Genomic DNA, 14,277 nt, shown 5'->3' on the forward strand with positions numbered 1-14,277 from the left:
AAAATGCTTCTCATTCCTCAACCCTGGAATTCACTGCTTGGGAAGATAGTTTAGGCAGGAAACCTCATAATCTTTAAAAATTACTTGGATGAGTACTTGAACTGTCATAGCATCCAAGGATATCAGTCTACAGGGGAGAGGTGGGATGAGTGTAACGTAGAGCAATTATTTGATGGGCCAAAGGACTTCTTGTGTACTTTGTGATTCCGTGATTTTGTGATTCACTTCAGGCACGATGCTACATCAGTCTCACTCTTGGCCTTGAGCCAGAAACTACATGGGAAACACACATCCCAATCCAGCCTCATCTCGAACTCTTAGGGAAGTAGTCCACACCAAAATCCATGGAGGCACCTGCCAGTCAAGGGGTCCCAGTGCAGTCAGACAAGAAAAGCCTTTGATATCAGTCCTGGGCATCGACCATGATCAGGCATTTGGTCTGAGTGTGCTTGGTCATGGGCCCCATACCCCCACAGTTGACTGTTCTCCCAACTGGGCTGCAGGGGGCTTGCTCACCACGGGAGCCCACCGCCCCTGGGGCTTTGGCCAGCTGACCCCATGGGAGGGTGGTGCTTGTACCCGGCTAACCTGGACATGATGAGGCTCACCTCATCAGAGACAAGTGAATACTCTGTTTGATTGAACCACCGGGCGGGGGGTGGGGGGGTTGGGAAACAAGAGGCAGGAGGACTGAAGGCATAGGGCCTGGCCAGCTCTGCAATGTCCTGAGAGGGGATTCCTAAGGAATTTATGCGTGCATAGTCCTCCTCCAACTGAGGGCAATTGTCTGGGTAGATACCCAGCAGCCTCTGAGGGTACTGCACCTTGGTAACCATTACAGACACTAGCCTGTGCAATGGATGCAGCCAGATGGATTCACATTAGGACTCACTAGATTCCCAAATCATCACTACAGTGGTGCAGCTTCTGGTCAATGAAGGCCATTACATCCCATATCCCTGTCTGCCTCTCCTGCCCTGTAATTCACCTCGATCGCTGACACCACGGTGGCCTCTCCTCCCTGAGGCTGAGCAGGTGCCTGGTCTCCCTCAGTCCTCGAGGGCCTGTGGCCTAAGGTGTGTCTCCCTAGGCCGGCTGGGGAGCTGTGGCAGTGAGGTGCTCACCAGATTGTGCTCCACACTCTCCAAACCCAATGTTCCCACAGAGCTATCAGGGTCTGAGCTGGCAGTGGGCGCAGGAAGCTGCTTTTGCTGAGGATTCCTCTGGGGTGTCTGTCACCTCATTCTCTGAGGGACCTCCTGAGGGAGTGGCCCATTTGTCTGCAGGGGCTGGGGACATCCCACAGTTATCTGCCAGGTATGAGAGAGAGAGAGAGAGGTGGGGGAGTGGGGGAGAGGGAGAGAGTGAGAGAGAGAGGTGGGGGGGAAAGAGACAGAGGGAGAGAGAGAGACAGAGAGAGAGAGACAGAGACAGAGAGAGAGAGAGATGGGGGGGTGGGGGAGAGGAATAGAGAGAGAGAGAGAGAGACAGAGGCAGAGACAGAGAGAGAGTGTTGGGGGCTGTGGGGGAGAGGGAGAGAGAGAGGGAGATAGAGAAGGCATAGCGGGCAGTGATTTGACATGACGTGTTAGGAATGACATTACTGGTGGGATTACTGTGAGAGCTGCAGTGGATTGGGGAGTTGTATTCACTGGGTTTGTGGGACATGGACGTCACTGCAGCACCACAGGAGGGTCCCCTTTTCTCAATCAAGGGACATGACACCGTCCTGATGGTGGGGGTGAGGAGGCTGGTATCGGGCACCCTTTGACCCATGCTGGCTCTTTCGGCCCTCTTCAGGAACGAGAGAAAGTGGAGGGGCCTGAGTGAGGGGAAATTGGGTGACCCCGCCGTTAGTGCTGGTGAAGGTGAGGGGAGGTGGTGGTGGTGATGAGGAGTCAGTAGGCAGCACAGTGAGGGTTAGTGGAGTGGGGAGGCTGATGGCTAACAACAGCGAGTGAGGGAGATGTCACAGGGAGCAGTGAGAGTAGGAGAGCAAAACCCTGGCGGCAGGTGGGTGCAGCAGTGATAGAGGGAGGGGGAGGTCGCAGAGAGAAGAGCATGGCTAATCGTCTGGTTTTTCAATACAGCACTGACCTCAGACCAGGCTGCCCAGGGATGAGTACATACCTTTCCTGGTTGCAAACCACTCTCTCGATGCAATTGGAGAATTTTTACAATGAAGTTAAGTTGGTATCTGATGGGTTTCTATAGAAACAGAGGCCACACCACCAAGACTGAGCTCCATTTAGTTCTCCTTTCCTTTACTCCCTCTTGGGATGTGGCATTTGTTGCCTGTCCCTAATTGCTCTGGACCTTACCGGGCCATATCAGAATGTGGTTACAAGTCGATCACATTGCTGCAGGTCTGAAGTCAGATGGGAATTTCAGCTTTCAATCAATACCGATTCCCTTCCCTAGGAGGCAGTAGGGAGCCAACTGAACTTTTCCGATGATCAACCATAGTCTCACGCTCTCCATTACTGACACGGGTTTCAGTTGAAACGCCATCAGCTGCTCTGATGGTGATCGGATTTGAACCCACATCGCAGATCAATCACCTGTGAATTAAAGCCCAGTGACATTGCCATGAGACCACCATCATCGACTGAATGGCCAGAGCTGTAAAACTGTAGCTGCTGACAGTATCTCTGGTACAAACCAAGGACACCTAATAGAGGCCCTCCTGGAAAAGAGTAATTGTTCTTAAATAACCAAGACGTGCATGCTCAGATTGGCTATCATGCAACATTTGAATGGAATTGAATTGAATTTAATTAAATTAGCTTTATTGTCACATGTACTCAATGAGTACAGGTCATCTGTTAAAAACGCATGTTTCATTAACACGAATTCATGACAGAATTATGAATTAGTTACAGGATAGAGAAATTAAGAAAAAAAGGTTACATCACAGCTATACACAGTCTAACCATTGGTCAGAGAAACAAGCAAAGATAAAAACACAAACATGGCAGTCTGTCTCCAAGGGCTGCCTACAGCACCCCAGCACGGGGAGAGCCCCACACGGTCGAACTGCTGGCTGTCCCCACCTTCTGCACTGAGCCACCACTCGTGTCCCCACTTCAGATACTGGTCATTGGAGTCCCCACTCCAGCCACTGGTCACTGGAGTCCCCACTCCAGCCACTGGTCACTGGAGTCCCCATTCCAGCCACTGATCATTGGAGTCCCCACTCCAGCCACTGGTCACTGGTGTCCCCCCTCCAGACATTGGTCACTGGAGTCCCCACTCCAGCCACTGGTCACTGGAGTCCCCATTCCAGCCACTGATCATTGGAGTCCCCACTCCAGCCACTGGTCACTGGTGTCCCCACTCCAGCCACTGGTCACTGGAGTCCCCACTCCAGCCACTGGTCACTGGTGTCCCCACTCCAGCCACTGATCACTGGTGTCCCCACTCCAGCCACTGGTTACTGGTGTCCCCACTCCAGCCACTGGTCACTGGTGTCTCCACTCCAGACATTGGTCAATGGAGTCCCCACTCTAGCCACTGGTCACTGGTGTACCCACTCCAGACACTGGTCATTGGAATCCCCACTCCAGCCACTAGTTACTGGTGTACCCACTCCAGACACTGGTCCCTGGAATCCCCACTCCAGTCAGTGGTTACTGGTGTACCCACTCCAGCCACTGGTTACCAGTGTCCCTGCTCCAACCTCTGGTCACTTGTGTCCTCGCTGCAGATGTTGGTGTCTCTGCTAACCCCGTTTCGGAAGGCCAGGTCTGGGTGTCTGAGATCAAAAGAAGGAAGGAGGGAGGGAGGAAAAAAACAAAAGAAGAAACGAGAACGGGCAGAGTGGAGAAGTTCCTGCTGGGGTGTCCGACTCTGCACCCCTGTCTCACCAGAGTCACTTTACTGCTTAACAGCAGTTCCCTTCAAACAGTTTGGGGACTCACCACCTTCCGACCTGCACAACATCACTCAGTGGCAGAGGTCATGGTATCTCATGTTGTGAGGTGATCTAAATTTCCCATTTATCTTTGAGATTGTCTCCACAATTTGAAGAACAACATGGGAAAGGCTAATTGGGATTGTATTTGTTGGCTGTGGAGACACTGTGATGAGGGAAAGGCTGAGCAGGGGAAATAAAAATATATTTAGCAGCAATTAACTCTCACCATGGGATGAGTGATTTTAATCATTATGTCATTTGAGTAATTTTGTTTTATTGTGTAATAACATCAGACGTAGAGAGAACATGAAAGATAAAATGAGAGCTTAATCAAATGATGTCTTTAACTCCTATGCTTCAGTGTTTTTCTTCAGTTAACCTGAATTTAGACCAGACACCTCAATATTTAGAGGTTACACTGACTGAGCTTCCAATCTATGCGTCTTTCAATAATTAAATTCGATTATCGTACTTAGTTCACATAGTATTACAAATTGTCAAATCCCTTCTGTGGAGAATACATGGGACTTTGGAAACATGTGTGTCCCTCTGGCTGGAGGAGAAAGTGAGGACTGTAGATGCCGGAGATCAGAGCTGAAAATGTGTTGCTGGAAAAGCGCAGCAGGTCAGGTAGCATCCAAGGAGCAGGAGAATCGACGTTTCGGGCATGAGCCCTCCTTCAGTAATGATGCTGCCTGACCTGTTGTGCTTTTCCAGCAACACATTTTCAGCTCTGTCCTTCTGGCTGTCAATCGACAAAAACAGGCCATAAAGCAGAAGTGGGCACTGCAGATGCTGGAGATTAAAATCAAGATTAGAGTGTGGTGCTGGAAAAGCACAGCAGGTCAGGCAGCATTCGCGAAACAGGAAAATCGATGTTTCGAGCAAAAGCCCTACAACAGGAATGAGGCTGAGGGCTTCGGAGGGTGGAGAGATAACTGGGAGGGGGTGAGGCTAGGGAGCCTTGTAGAGAGAGGAGGAGAACGTCTTCAAGGCAAGAGGATTCGCAGTAAGGTTAAGATCAAGGAGGCGGAAGTAGAAATGGCAGATATTGGAGATTAGAGTCAAGATTAGAGTGGTGCTGGCAAAGCACAGCAGGTCAAGCACGTCCATAAGGCCATACAATGTGGGAGCAATATTAGGCCATTCGGCCCTCAGGCTCTGTTCTGCCATTCAATTGGGGCTGATATGTTTCTCAACCCATTCATAGAATCATAGAGATGTGCAGCATGGAAACAGACCCTTCGGTCCAACCCGTCCATGCCGACCAGATATCCCAACCCAATCAAGTCCCACCTGCCAGCACCCAGCCCATATCCCTCCAAACCCTTCCTATTCATATACCCATCCAAATGCCTTTTAAATGTTGCAATTGTACCAGCCTCCACCACATCGTCTGGCAGCTCATTCCATACACGTGCCACCCTCTGTGTGAAAACATTGCCCTTAGGTCTCTTTTATATCTTTCCCCTCTCACCCTAAACCTATGCCCTCTAGATCTGTACTCCCCTACCACAGGGAAAAGACTTTGCCTATTTATCCTATCCATGCCCCTCAAACCTCTATAAGGTCACCCCACATCCTCTGACGCTCCAGGGAAAACAGCCCCAGCCTGTTCAGCCACTCCCTATAGATGAAATCGCCCAACCCTGGTAACATCCTTGTAAATCTTTTCTGAATCCTTTCATGTTTCGCAACATCATTCCAATAGGAAGGCGACCAGAATTGCACACAATATTCCAACAGTGGCCTAACCAATGTCCTGTACAGCCGCAACATGACCTCCCAACTCCTGTACTCAATACGCTGACCAATAAAGGAAAGCATACCAAACGCCTTCTTCATGATCCTATCTACCTGCGACTCCACTTTCAAGGAGCTATGAACCTGCACTCCAAAGTCTCTTTGTTCAGTAACAATCCCGAGGACCTTATCATTAAGTATATAAGTCCTGCTAAGATTTGCTTTCCCAAAATGCAGCACCTCGCATTTATCTGAATTAAACTCCATCTGCCACCTCTCAGCCCATTGGCCCATCTGGTCCAGATCCTGTTGTAATCTGAGGTAACCCTCTTTGCTGTCCACTACACCTCCAATTTTGGTGTCATCTGCAAACTTACTAACTGTACCTCTTATGCTCACTTCCAAATCAGTTATGTAAATGACAAAAAGTAGGGTGGTGCATCACCGATCCTTGTGGCACTCCACTGGTCACAAGCCTCCAGTCTGAAAAACAACCCTCCACCACCACCCTCTGTCTTCTACCTTTGAGCCATTTCTGTATCCAAATGGCTAGTTCTCCCTGTATTCTGTGAGATCTAATCATGTTAACCAGTCTCCCATGGGCAACCTTGTCAAATGCCTTACTGAAGTCAATATAGAACACATCTACTGCTCTGCCCTCATCAATCCTTTTTGTTACTTCTTCAAAAAACTCAATCAAGTTTGTGAGACATGATTTCCCATGCACAAAGCCATGTTGACTATTCTGAATCAGTCTTTGCCTTTCCAAATACATGTACATCCTGTCCTTCAGGATTCCCTCCAACAACTTGCCCACCATCGACTTCAGGCTCAATGGTCTATAGTTTTCTGGCTTGTCCTTACTATCCTTCTTAAACAGTGCCACCACGTTAGCCAACCTCCAGTCTTCCGGCACCTCACCTGTGACTATCGATGATACAAATATCTCAGTAAGAGGTCCAGCAATCACTGCTCTAGCTTCCCACAGAGTTCTAGAGTACACCTGATCAGGTCCTGGGGATTTATCCACCTTTAACAGTTTTAAGGCATCCAGCACATCTTCCTCTGTAATCTGGACATTTTGCAAGATATCACCATCTATTTCCTTACAGTCTATATCTTCCATATCCTTTTCCACAGTAAATACTGATGCAAAATACTCATTTAGTATCTCCCCCATTTTCTGTGGCTCCACACAAAGGCCACCTTGCTGATCTTTGAGGGGCCCTATTCTCTCCCTTGTTACTCTTTTGTCCTTTATATATTTGTAAAAACCCTTTGGATTCTCCATAATTCTATTTGCCAACACTATCTCATGTCCCCTTTTTGCTCTCCTGATTTCCCTCTTAAGTATATTCCTACAGCCTTTGTACTCTTCTAAGGATTCACTCGATGTATCCTGTCTATATCTGACATATGCTTCCTTCTTTTTCTTATCCAAAACCTCAATTTCTTTAGGCATCTAGCATTCATTATACCTACCAGCCTTTCTTTTCCCCCTGACAGGAATATACTTTCCCTGGATTCTCGTTATCTCATTTCTGAAGTCTTCCCATTTTCCAGCCATCCCTTTACCTGCGAATATCTGCCCCCAGTCAGCTTTTGAAAGTCCTTGCCTAATACCGTCAAAATTGGCCTTTCTCCAACTTAGAACTTCACCTTTTAGATCTGGTCTATTCTTTTCCATCATTATTATAAATCGAATAGAATTATGGTCGCTGGCCCCAAACTTCTCCCCCACTGACACTCAGTCACCTGCCCTGCCTCATTTCCCAAGAGTAGGTCAAGTTTTGCACCTTCTTTAGTGGGTACATCCACATACTGAATCAGAAAATTGTCTTGTACGCACTTAACCAATTCCTCTTCATTTAAACCCTTCACACTATGGCAGTCCCAGTCTATGTTTAGAAAGTTAAAATCTCCTCCCATAACTACCCTATTATTCTTACAGATAGCTGAGATCTCCTTACAAGTTTGTTTCTCAATTTTCTTCTGACTATTAGAGGGTCTATAATACAATCCCAATAAGGTGATCATCCCTTTCTTATTTCTCAGTTCCACACAAATAACTTCCCTGGATGTATTTCCGGGAATATTCACCCTCAGCGCAGCTGTAATGCTATCCCTTATCAAAAATGCCACTCCCCCTCCTCTCTTGCCTCCCTTTCTATCCTTCCTGTAGCATTTGTATCCTGGAACATTAAGTTACCAGTCCTGCCCATCCCTGAGCCATGTTTGTGTAATTGCTATGATATCCCAGCCCCATGTTCCTAACCATGCCCTGAATTTATCTGTCTTCCCTGTTAGGTCTCTTGCATTGAAATAAATGCAGTTTAATTTATTAGTCCTACCATGTCCCTGCCTGCCCTGACTGTTTGACTCACTTCTGTTCTCAACTGTACCAGTCTCAGATTGATCTCTTTCCTCACTATCTCCCTGGGTCCTACCGCAACCATTCCCCTTCCCACCCCCTCCACCACCACTTTACTAGTTTAAATCCTCCCGAGCAGCTCTAGCAAATCTCCCTGCCAGTATATTAGTCCCCTTCCAATGTAGGTGCAATCCGTCCTTCTTGTGCAGGTCACTTCTACCCCAAAAGAGATTCCAATGATCCAAAAATGTGAATCCTTCTCCCATACACCAGCTCTTCAGCCATGCATTCATCTGTTCTATCCTCCTATTCCTGCCCCCACGAGCTCATGGCATCAGGAGTAATCCAGATATTACTACCCTTGAGGACGTCCTTTTTAAATTCCTGCCTAACTCTCTGTAATCTCCCTTCAGAGTCTCAACCTTTTCCCTTCCAATGTCATTGGTTCCAATGTGGACAATGACCTCCTGCTGGCCCCTCTCCCCCGTGAGAACATTCTGCACCCTCTCTGTGACATTCTTGATCCTGGCACCAGGGAAACAACACACCATTCTGCTTTTTCTCTGCTGGCCACAGAAACATCTGTCTGTACCTCGGACTAGAGAATCCCCTAACACAATTGATCTCTTGGAATCTAATGTACCCCTCATTGCATTAGAGCCAGTCTCAATACCAGGAACTTGGCTGTTCGTGCTACGTTCCCCTGAGAATCCATCACCTCCTTCCTTTTCCAAAACAGCATACCTGTTTGAAATGGGTATAGCCACAAAAGACTCCTGAACTAGCTGCCTACCTCTCTTACCTTTCCTGGAGTTAACCCATCTATGTGACTGTATCTGAGACTTTCCCCCCTTCCTATAACTGCCATCCATAACATACTGTTGCTGTTGCAAATTCCTCATCGCTTCAATCTGTCTCTCCAATTGATCCATTCAATCTGATAAGATTCGCAACCAATAGCATTTATGGAAGATATAATCTGCAATAACCTTAAACTCTCTTTACTTGTGATCTCTACCCTAGTTTCCTCCCTTCCCTTGAGCAACCAGTGACCTCCTATCAAATATATCAAATTCCACCTTAAATAATCCGCAGTAACCCTTAAACTCTCTTTAAACTCCCACATCTGACAAGAAGTACATATCACTCTATTAAAGGCCACTTTTGCTCCTTCACAATCTGCAGACCCAGAAAGTAACACCTTCTTATTCCTCTACAAACACTGCCTCAGGTTAAATTAATAGTAATGACTTATATTTTAACTTTAATCAAGAGACATATCTCCAAAAACATGTAATCAAGTAAGAACCGACTCTACTTACTCCTGCAGATTCTCTGTAGGCCACGCTTAAAACAACAATTAACTTATTTGATTCTGTGCTGTGGACTTCACCCAACAGCTCCTCCAAGATTAGTTGTGAATTTCACTGCTTGTTAATTTTCCCGGATGCACTCCGATGGCCAACGATACATGAATTCAAACAGCAAATGCGATAACTGTGCAAGTTCTCTCTCTCTCTCTCTCTCTCTCTCTCTCTCCTGCACTGTCCTCACCATGTGCTTCCTTTGTCTGCTCTTCTCCCTTTTAAAACTGCTGTTGTTTTGACTTTTTTGTCCCCAAAGTTCCAAAACAATGCAACAGCATATAAAACAGTAATTGCTGTTCCTGGGAATTCGAGGAAATCACCTCCAGTACCTAAAATACCTCAAAAAAAGGAGCAGCTGTTACAGCCAGAAATTTTTCCCATCCTCCATCTTGGACTGCCTTCTCCCTGTAACCTTTGATCTCTTTACAAATCAAGAACCAATCTATCTCTCTCAATGACTAGGCCTCCACAGCCTAGTTCCACAGATTCCCCACCCTCTGGCTGAAGAAGTTCCTCTTCATCTCAATTTCAATGGTTGTCCATTCCCTCTAAGGCTGTGCCCTCTAGTCCTAGACTCCCCTAGTCTCCTACACATCCACTCTATCCAGGTCCTTCAATCTCCTGTAAGTTTCTCTGTATTCTACATTCTAAAACAGGTGAGATCCTTCCAAATCCTGCAGGAATTCCCTTCATCCGCAACTCCAGATAAAAGTCTGCAAAAACTCCATATATTACCAGCAGCAGTCAGGGGCAGAAAAGAATTCAGTTTGTCATATCCACTCATTGGCCTGTCAAGACGAATTTTAGCATTGCTTCTGGTGGCTTGCTAACCTTTCTGACATGCACCTAGGGGAGGACCTTGGGGAAGCTGTACTCTTCAGTGTAAGCTGTAAGTTTGTTGAACAGTTCGTTCAGTGGGTAGACATTTCAATGGGTAGCCACTGAGCCCGAGGCATCTACGTCTTTATATTCCAAACAGCGCACAAAATGCTCAGATGTGCACTTGGAATGCTGTTGCTGCTGGCATAATTTGAAGGAAGGTCTAAAAACACAGCCACCAGATTGTGAACTTTTCAACGCACCACTCAAAATGACGAGGAGCTTTGCGCTATCATACCCATAGCCTGCGGTGGTCGGTCAGTGGTGCACTAAGAGAGGGAAGGATAAAGCTGTCAACATATCTTAACTCTGTTGCTGCAGTTTATAATGTACCTGATAATCTGATCTGTATTTCATTTTAGACTCACTGCAATGTAGTTCCCTGTCAACAAAAGGCTTGAGAGGAGATCCGATTGAAACTTGCAAAATCCTGAATGATCTGGACAGGGTGGGGTGATTTGGAAGATGTTTCCTTTGGCAGGAGAGATTAGGACCCAAGGGCACAGCCTTAGAGTAAAGGGCAGACCTTTTACAAAGGAGATAAGGAGAAACATTTTCAGCCAGAGAGTGGTGAATCTATGGGATTCATTGCCACAGAGGGCTGTGAAGGCCAGGTCATTGAGTGCATTTAAAACAGAGAGAGAGATGTTCTTGATTGATTAGATTCCCTACAGTATCGAAATAGACCCTTTAGTCCAACAAGTCCACACTGACCCTCTGAAGATTAACCCACCCAGACCTTTTCCCCTACCCTATATTTACCCGACTAATGCACCTAACACTATGAGCAATTTAGCACATCCAATTCACCTGACCTGCACATCTTTGGACTGTGGGAGGAAACCGGAGCACCCGGAGGAAACCCACGCAGACACGGGGAGAATGTGCAAACTCCACACAGACAGTCACTTGAGGCAGTAATCGAACGCAGGTCCCCTGCGCTGTGAAGCAGCAGTGCTAACCACTGAGCCACCATGCCACCCAGGGGATTACCAAGGGGATCGCCAAGGAGATCAAAGATTACAGAGTGAAAGTGGTAGAATGGGGTTGAAAAACCTATGAGATATGATTGAATGGCAAAGCACGGGTGGCACGGTGGCACAGTGGTTAGCACTGCTGCCTCACAGCGCCTGTAGACCTGGGTTCAATTCCCGACTCAGGCGACTGACTGTGTGGAGTTTGCACGTTCTCCCCGTGTCTGTGTGGGTTTCCTCCGGGTGCTCTGGTTTCCTCCCACAGTCACAAAAGATGTGCAGGTCAGGTGAATTGGCCATGCTAAATTGCGCATAGTGTTAGGTAAGGGGTAAATGTAGGGGTATGGGTGGGTTGCGCTTCGGCGGGTCGGTGTGGACTTGTTGGGCCGAAGGGCCTGTTTCCACACTGTAAGTCTAATTTCTGCTCCTACATCTTATGGTCTAACTTGGACCGATAAAGGCCCAACAGGGATAGGTAACAAATTTTTGGCCTTACCTGTTACATCCACATCCTGTGAAAATGTATGGACTGCAGCCTAAATATTTGTGAAAAAATTAATTTCTGGGAGATAGATATCTCCAGCGGAGGCAGCATTTATTGCACCTCTCATTGCCCAGAGGGAGGTTAAGAGTTAATCCCATTGCTGTGGGTCTTAAGTCACGTGTAGGCCAGACGGGGTGAGGATGGCACTTCCCTTCTTTAAAACACATTAGTGAACCAGATGGGTTTTTATGACAATCAATGATGGTTGCATGGTAGACCCTGGGCTAGTTTTCAATTTCAAATTTTTTGAATTCAATGACCACACGCTATTTCAATCCACTGTCCCATGAGCTTTAGGTTGGGGTTCTGGATTATGTGTTTAGATCAGAGTGGTGCTGGAAAAGCACAGCAGGTCAGGCAGCATCCGAGGAGCAGGAAAATCGACGTTTCAGGCAAAAGCCCTTCATCGGGAATAGAGTCAGAGTGCCTGCAGGGTGGAGAGTTAAATGAGAGGGGGGGGGGTCTGTGGGGAGAAAGTAGCATAGAGTACAAAAGGTGAAGGTGGGAATGGAGGTGATAAGTCAGAGATGAGGGTGGAGTGGATAGGTGGGAAGGGAGATTGGCAGGTAGGACAGGTCATGGGGAGAGTGCTGAGCTGGCAGGTTGGAACTGGGGTGAGGTGGGGGAAAGGGAAATGAGCAAACTGGAGAAGTCCACATTGATGCGCTGGAGTTGAAGTGTTCCTACGATTAGAGTGGTGCTGGAAAAGCACAGCAGGTCAGACAACATCCGAGGAGCAGGAAAATCGATGTTTTGGGAAAAAGCCCTGCATCAGGAATAGAGACTTTATTTCTGATGAAGGGCTTTTGCCCGAAATGTCGATTTTCCTGCTCCTCGGATGCTGCCTGAGCTGCTGTGCTTTTCCAGCACTGCTCTAATCTCGAATCTGGTTTCCAGCATCTGAAGCTCTCGGTTTTATCTAATGTTTCAATGATTGACCAGTCAAGGGGTGATTAAGAGTGAGCAAGCAGGAAAGTAGAACGAAGGCTACAATCAGATCAGCCTCATTCTTATTGAATGATGGATCAAACTGAAAGGGCTGAATAGCTTTCTCCTGCTCGTCCAGGTTGTCTTCTTGTCTTTTTGCGTTTATTGTTAAGGGGACTTCAATATATGAACGAGCTTCTAACATGGGTAAAAGATTGTCTTGCTAAAAGCTTCAAAAACCCTTGAACAGCCTATCTTCTGTGTCAAATATTAAGGTAAGATTTGTTGCTCTGGTTATGGGGTGCAATACCCTTATCATGAGGTACAGGATACAGTGGATAAGGGGTAAATAATATACTTTGAAAGGTGGCTTCTACATGTGGCATGATTTTTAAAATATTCATATAATTTACAGAGTGCGGATTTCAAAATGGTGGTATATGGATTGCTAGTTACTTTTGTGAAAGATTTTTAAAAATAAAATCAAGGTTAGAGAGTCCTTCTAGATCAGTGATCTAATCCAGTGTGTATCAAAGAGCATGTATCATATTTGGAGACGCCGGTGTTGGACTAGGGTGTACAAAGTTAGAAATCACACAACACCAGGTTATAGTCCAACAGGTTTATTTAGAAGCACTAGCCCTCGAGTGCTGCTTCTTCATCAAGTCAACCACCTGATGAAGGAGCAGCGCTCCGAAAGCTAGTGCTTCCGAATAAACCTATTGGACTATAACCTGGTTTTGTGTGGCTTCTAACTTCAAAGAGCAAGCGACTGCAAAATCCTGGAGTAACAATGGAATGTGATGCTTATATTGTGAGGTTTAAGACAGGGAGAGTAACCATTGACAGTCATTCTGTTTGCAGTTCAGAATAATCAATGATCAAGTTTGATTTTTAAAAAAATCCACAGACTGAAAGTTTTAGAACAGTTTGGAAGAGACCTGACTGAGGTCAAAAGTACCCATTGTTTTCTCTCCATAAAGGAGTACAGGAACGTTCTAGGGAAACATAGTTACCTCAGTTCAATTTGTACAACTTCCAAACTAGGAGAGTTTGGTTATATATGCTCAGGTTATTACAACTGAGAAAGCTTAGACTCTCAGAGTTGTGGAAGTGTTCATGTTGGCAGACTTGGAACATACGCATTGAATTGTCTCCACAGTCAATGGCAAGGAGATGTCAGGAGTCAGGAGTTGAGCAGTTGGTGTGTCGGTTAGCTCAGTTGGCTGGACAGCTGGTTTATGATGCAGAGCAACACCAACAGCACAGCTTCTTTTCCCACACTGGCTAAAATCACAAAGAAAACCCTGCTTTCTTAACCTTGCCCCTTGTCTGAAGGCACAGTGACCTTAAGCTTAAATGTGCTGCTGGTTGTCTCTCATGGCTGAGAGGGGGGAGAGGGGAGAGAGGGTGGAAAGGGTAGAGTTGGTGGAGAGATTGGAGAGGGTGGAGAGGGTGGAGAGGGTGGAGAGGGGGGAGAGGGTGGAGAGATTGGAGAGGGTGGAGAGGGTGGAAAGGGTAGAGTTGGTGGAGAGATTGGAGAGGGTGGAGAGGGG

The sequence above is a fragment of the Hemiscyllium ocellatum genome, chromosome 9 (genome assembly GCF_020745735.1).
Source record: "Hemiscyllium ocellatum isolate sHemOce1 chromosome 9, sHemOce1.pat.X.cur, whole genome shotgun sequence".
Taxonomy (NCBI): Eukaryota; Metazoa; Chordata; class Chondrichthyes; order Orectolobiformes; family Hemiscylliidae; genus Hemiscyllium; species Hemiscyllium ocellatum.